Genomic DNA, 7,016 nt, shown 5'->3' with positions numbered 1-7,016 from the left:
GCCTCGTTATAAGAGATATTGGTTTCTAACATGTATCGAATATCCCTTAAACCAACGATTTTGTAGTGGTGTCTTTTTTACATCGCTGATATGGATGGTTCCTAATTTAATTAAAATAGTTATAGGGCACATTTTATTTATTTTTTACTCCTGCTTTCGACAAAAACCTATGTATACACGTCTACGGTTTCATTTCATTGGTCCTTCCCCCAGACGTATCTTTCATTCCTAGGAAGGCGACACTTTCGAAGTTAATGAACAGTCCAAGTGGCAAGCATCGACACAGTCAAAGTACTCGCAACTTCTCCGCCAGATACTTGTATCGCGAGATAACCAGCGTATTTTCTGTCAAACAGCTGGAGAGGAGGACATTAGTGAATTATCGAATTTACCATGTTTCTTATTTGTAGTCACTCGCTTACAGTTTGTACTAGACTCCGTGAGAGTTAAACGACATTAATGAAACATGTGAAGAAATATCAAATATAAATCATTTCAAGAACATATTTTTAAATTAAGATGAATTCCAATACATGTATTTGGTGTTATATGAAGCGGGAGATACCGTTTGTTTGTCGTCCATATATGAAGAAGGAAATGCCATTTGTTTGTTGTTTCACCAAGAAATTCCTATGCCATTGCACTTTAAGATTATCCTAATTGTGCCCCCTTGTTCATGATGATAAGTTAGTACCAGCCAATCAATATGTTTCAGTTATATTATATGGAACATCCATTATTCCTAAGATAAACAAATGTTTCTATTAGCGTCTATGTATTCAGCTCTGCTTCTCTTGTAACTTCGAGGAAGATAAATGTCATATGTACACAATCCTTAACAAAAGCTCTGTACTCTGAGATGATATTGCAATGAGGGTATGAACCTTCGCAAAAATGAATGAAAATGCAATAATCAACCGGTCATAATTAACCACATAAAGAAACAACAGCCCAAACCAGCAATAAAGGGAGGAGGTCGCCATACATTAATCTCACTTAATTTCTAAGAAAAAAGTCCATCATTCGATAATATTGCTATATCATGAAGCTAACAGATCTTTTTGGAATCTAATTCATTTTTTATAAGAACTGTATAATCCTATTTGCTGTAATGTTACATGTGGTTTTCTGTCACAACTTTAAAATGGGGTTGATGTTATGATAACGTAATTGTATTATCTCTGACTGTGTTAGTCCTGTCAATTAGGAGCTGCTCATAACAATCTCAAGGTCAATAAAAACGTGGCTGATTGTGTGTACGGAGAGTTAGGGCTTTAAAACCAGATGGTAACGTCTCTTGTGATTTCCCTGCTGGCTGTTTGAGAGGTTATTTACCGTATATATTAAATAGGACAGTATTTTATCTTGAGCGACTCTGTCAACAGCTGTCAATGGCCATGTCCTGTTCCTAGTGATAAAACGTAATAATATCAAAGTTCATCATTACTTTTCTCACTTCTCTTCTCTCTTTGTGTTTGTTGTTTTCCTCCCTCCTTGACACCCGTCATCATATGCTCCTGGATGTTGGCGTCTCCTTGACACCCGTCATCATATGACCCTGGCTGTTGGTGTCTCCTTAATCACGTCATCTTATGACCCTGACTGTTGGTGTCTCCTTGACACCCGTCCTCATATGACCCTGGCTGTTGGTGTCTCCTTGACACACGTCCTCATATTACCATGACTGTTGGTGTTTCCTTGACACACGTCATCTTATGACCCTGGCTGTTGGTGTCTCCTTGACACCCGTCCTCTTATGACCCTGACTGTTGGTGTCTACACGACACCCGTCATCATATTACCCTAGCTGTTGGTGTCGCCTTGACACCCATCATCATATGACCATGACTGTTGGTGTCTCCTTGACACCCATCATCATATGACCATGGCTGTTGGTGTCTCCTTGACACCCGTCATCATAGAACCCTGGCTGTTGGTGTCTCCTTGACACACGTCATCATATGACCCTGATTGTTAATGTCCCCATATGACCCTAGCTGTTGCGACTACGTTAACCCTCTTAAAACAAAGCAAAGCGTAAATGCTGAATATATGAGCTTAAATCAAATCCAAAAATTACACTGCACTGCATAAGTATTACAAAAACTCTTCTGCAATATATCTGTGCAATATTCAAGAAAGATCAACTGATTTTATTGATGTATTCGTGATCCCATTTCACACCTAATTAAGCATCATGCATTGATTATTAAAAATGTATTGTTTTATAAACTTACAGCATCTTAAAAAAAGAAAAAGAAAACAAATATTGATATGACAAGCAGTATCCATAATATTTCTTTAATAGTTTCAGCTGATAAATCAAAATAATATAATTGATAGCGTCAAAATGTTATTGACGGATATTAAAAGGCATGTGTTATAATGCAATTGCCGTTGTAACGAAAAATGGTCATGATAGTCATGATAGTCATGATAGTCATGACAGTCATGATAGTCATGACAGTCATGATAGATTTTGTCCCAATTTTATACGACTTTGTGATTGTGTCAATTTCATTAACATAATAAAAATCATAGCGAAGTAATGACGACAGGTTGGGTGTCTTGCTGGCATTCATTGGTATCATTTCAAGTCTGTCAATTAAATTAGCTCCTTTCTAGCGTCGATGCATGCAATTAATTAACTGCAGTAAACGCCCGCACAAAATAACTAGTTAACTCCATAATCTAATATCAGAAGCTAATCAAACTTAAATTCGATATAAAATTCAGTAATACAACAAAAGCGTCAATTTCTAGACTTAAATTCTTTCTTAATGATATCAGGATATATACACGACCACCGAAAGTTACTAACTATGAAGAGAAATCGGAAATATGTGAAGCGTTATGCTACGGAATTGTCTTATTCTGGATGAGATCTTAATAGTACATGTCTGTACCGGAAGTGAGCAATATAACCGGATATCCGGTCTGGCACACGTTTTTTTGTCTATGGAAGTTCAATATAAGTGAATTTAAAGTATTATTTTTTATCGTTTCACTTTGGTCGTAAGTTATGCGTTTACCCCTAAGGGAATATAGGGGTTTAATCCTTCAGATGTTTTTCCCGATTTTTAAAGATTGCCGACGAAATTGCGAAACCATAATTCAAACACAAAATCATTTAAACGAGACCAAAATATGAACGAAATACAGAGTTGTATGGAAACCCTTGAAAACGTATCAAAATAAGACCAGATGGTTCGGAAGAGTAAGCGTAAACTGTCTCATCAAGTTAGAGGACAGGCGTCTGTATCATGTTAGTATATATAAACCCTTCTACTATATCAACAAGGTGTAACACTTCAAAAGTCGAAAGTGGTGGCTGAGTTTGGATTCATTTTTAATTCAAATTCAATCTAACTATAATATCAAATGCACACAAACTTCAGGAACGTACATTGGTTTAGATTCCTTAAATATCAATGATATTCCTTTGTCGTATGAGAATGATTTAAAGATACTTAGTACATGTAGTTAGAACGAGAATATTGTTGCAATGTGTGGCAAATTAGTTCCTTCCTACGACATGTAATGAGATATAAACAGGGATATCATTTTATCATATCGTTTATACGTTTGTTTAGCTACCTTAGCGTCGAGTTAAATCTTAAAACAATAAATCTGTTAATAAATTAAATAATACTCTCATTTAAACTACATTTACAAAATTTGTCATTTAGATAATCAGTTCTGAAGATGTGGGACCAGCAGGCTTAATTTGACAGGGATACAAATTACATTTGTGTCGTTCTTTAAAAGCTTTAAAGTCGACTTTCAATAGTGATTACAATAACGCCAATAGATGAAAGCTTGGAACTGTGTAATGGAGGTACGAGTTTTAAGAAACAGTTGTTTATTGAAGTTTTCTTCATGGTTCTATGTAAATATCGCCAGAGAAACGTTTGTCTAAAAAGACGGTTATCCAAAGCATTTGTGACATTCTTGAATGTATCCAATTTCCTCAAATAAAGAAACATCAAGTTTGATGGCATTAAAAGCCATATATGTGTTTACGGAATAATTGCACGCGCACTGTAATGGTGTTAAGCGTCAGATATCATAAAGGTTGCTAATTAAAGACACTAACACGATGCATACACAATAGAGAATGCCGATATTAACACGAAACCGTAATACTCAAAACCGACAAAACGAGGTCAAAACTGGATTCCCTCGCACTTTCAAAAATAGAATTAGGTCAGTGACAATGGGGCCACCGGGCATATCCCAAGAAAATAGAAGCTTTCTCGATAATATCATGATGGAACACCGTAGGTAGATGAAGCGGTGACAGTACATGTACTATCCAAAAATGACAATTTACAATTTCCAAACTGACATCATCAACGCCGAAATAAGGTCGAATCAGGGTTTAGTTACATTTTCGAAAATAAACCTAGGTCAGTGATAATGGGTTTTTTTCAGGTGTTTAACGTCCTCAAAACAGTCAGTGTCATATGAGGTGGTAGTCAAGGAGACACCAAGAGCCAGTGTCATATGAGGCGGTAGTCAAAGAGACACAGACAGCCAGTGTCATATGAGGCGGTAGTCAAGGAGACACAAACAGCCAGTGTCATATGAGGCGGTAGCCAAGGAGACACCAACAGCCAGTGTCATATGAGGCGGTAGTCAAGGAGACACCTACAGCCAGTGTCATATGAGGCGGTAGTCAAGGAGACACTAATAGAGTAAACAAGGTATAGATCAGACAGGTACAATGGAGCCACCAGCCATATTTACAAGTATTATAGAAGAAAATAGAATCTTTCCAAATGATAAGAAGGGGAAGCAGGGATGTTACTATCTAGAAATTGGAAAACTGAAACCATCAAGCTTATCATACCACTTTGGTGTAAGCAGTCCATGAAGTTGTGTTGTAAGTAAAGATCGAGGTATGCGGCTGATGTTGAGGGTTTTTATTTTCCTTTGTTTCAAGTTTTACAGGGTATGTCCGATCGACACGGGTATGTCAATAATATGTTCGAAGATCTTGTCACCAACTCAAGAACCAGAAACTCAATAATTCTCATTAATGATCCATTTGATGCTTCTATTTTTTGTGCTTTTATGAAGTTATCACGGAAAGTATTAAATGAGCTGCATTCTCTCGGAACAATTTCATTTTAAGAAATAGTGAAAATGGGAACCATCTTAAATTGGGGACCTTACAAGAATGTGTTTTATTTCAGTTTTGTTCCGGTTTTTTTCTACTGCTTAAGGCTCAGCATTTGAGGGATAGGGACAAGTGGATCGCCTGTGTATAGTATAATGTGACCGGGTGAGGTGTCCTGCTGGATGGCTTGCTAACACAAGGAGACAAACACGAATATACCTTAGCCTCCCAAAACACACACACATAAACTACACGCATGCATTTTGCACACATGGGAGACCGTCCTTAAATCACTATAGATGTGGAGGACATTAGACAATACTGAAACAAACCAAACTAATGATTCAATCATCGTCTAAACTAGTGTGTATGTTGATCATCAGAACCAAATCAAGTTTTTGGATCAGCAACTTTCAATTGGATAGTAAATACATTAAAATATCATAGATACCTTATTGTATTTTCCTTTTTGAATCTGATCGTATTAAAAAATTGCAAAGGAACTAGTTTTAGCATTTTTTTTGTAAAATTTTGATCATGATGAATGTACATCAATAGATTTCTCCAATAAATCGCTAACATTTTTATTTTTGTTGACAATTCTCTGTGATTTATCGTAAGAGAGTGTCGGATTGTACTGAAGCCAAAGATATCAGAAGCTTTCAATAAGAAACATAAGTTAGATTCAATAAAGGCAAAAATGAATCACACAGTTGGTTCGTCCTTCTAGGATTCGTCAGTGAAGCTGAGCGCCAGAAGTGGTGCCACTCTAGTGGCATTTCGACATTTCCCTCTCTGTTTAACCCTTTATGTTTAACCCTCTATGTTTAACCCTCTATGTTTAACCCTCTATGTTTAACCCTCTCTTTTTAACCCTCTATGTTTAACCCTCTATGTTTAACCCTCTCTGTTTAACCCTCTATGTTTAACCCTCTATGTTTAACCCTCTATGTTTAACCCTCTCTGTTTAACCCTCTCTTTTTAACCCTCTATGTTTAACCGTCTATGTTTAACCCTCTATGTTTAACCCTCTATGTTTAACCCTCTCTTTTTAACCCTCTCTTTTTAACCCTCTATGTTTAACCCTCTATGTTTAACTCTCTATGTTTAACCCTCTATGTTTAACCCTCTATGTTTAACCCTCTATGTTTAACTCTCTGTGTTTAACTCTCTATGTTTAACCCTCTATGTTTAACCCTCTATGTTTAACTCTCTATGTTTAACCCTCTATGTTTAACCCTCTCTTTTTAACCCTCTCTTTTTAACCTCGGGTGGACATTTCCCTCTCTGTTATACTCGGATAGACATTCCCCTCTCTGTTTAACCCTGATGGACATTTCCCTCTCTTTTTAAACCGGGTGGGCATTTCCCTCTCTGTTATACTCAGATAGACATATCCCTATATGTTTAACCCTGATGGACATTTCCCTATATGTTTAACCCGGCTGGACATTTGCATCTTTGTTATACCTGGATTGACATTTCCCTCAATGTTTAACCCGGGTGGACATATCCCTATATGTTTAACCCGGCTGGACATTTCCCTCTATGTTTAACCCGGGCGGACATTTTCTTCTCCTGTTTTATATCGGGTGGACATTTCCCTCTGTAATAAATTAATAACATAAATGGATTTTCTTTAAAGATTAATTTTTACTAGTAATGGTTTTGCATTAAAACACAAATCCTCCCTCTACTATGTTTTTGTTATTTATGTTAGTTTTGTCGGCCTTTCCAACCTTATGTGTATTGCTGGATAATTAAGTACCCTGTGTGAGCCAGTGTAAAACACATTATACAGCTTTTCAGACTTCCACCTGTACAATCGTAGTGTTAATACTTCATTTAGTCAATAAACACATTGGACATCAAACAGTTTTCGTCCTCGGAATGA

Source organism: Pecten maximus, chromosome 17 (genome assembly GCF_902652985.1).
Source record: "Pecten maximus chromosome 17, xPecMax1.1, whole genome shotgun sequence".
NCBI classification, from domain to species: Eukaryota; Metazoa; Mollusca; class Bivalvia; order Pectinida; family Pectinidae; genus Pecten; species Pecten maximus.
This window is presented reverse-complemented; position numbering follows the sequence as displayed.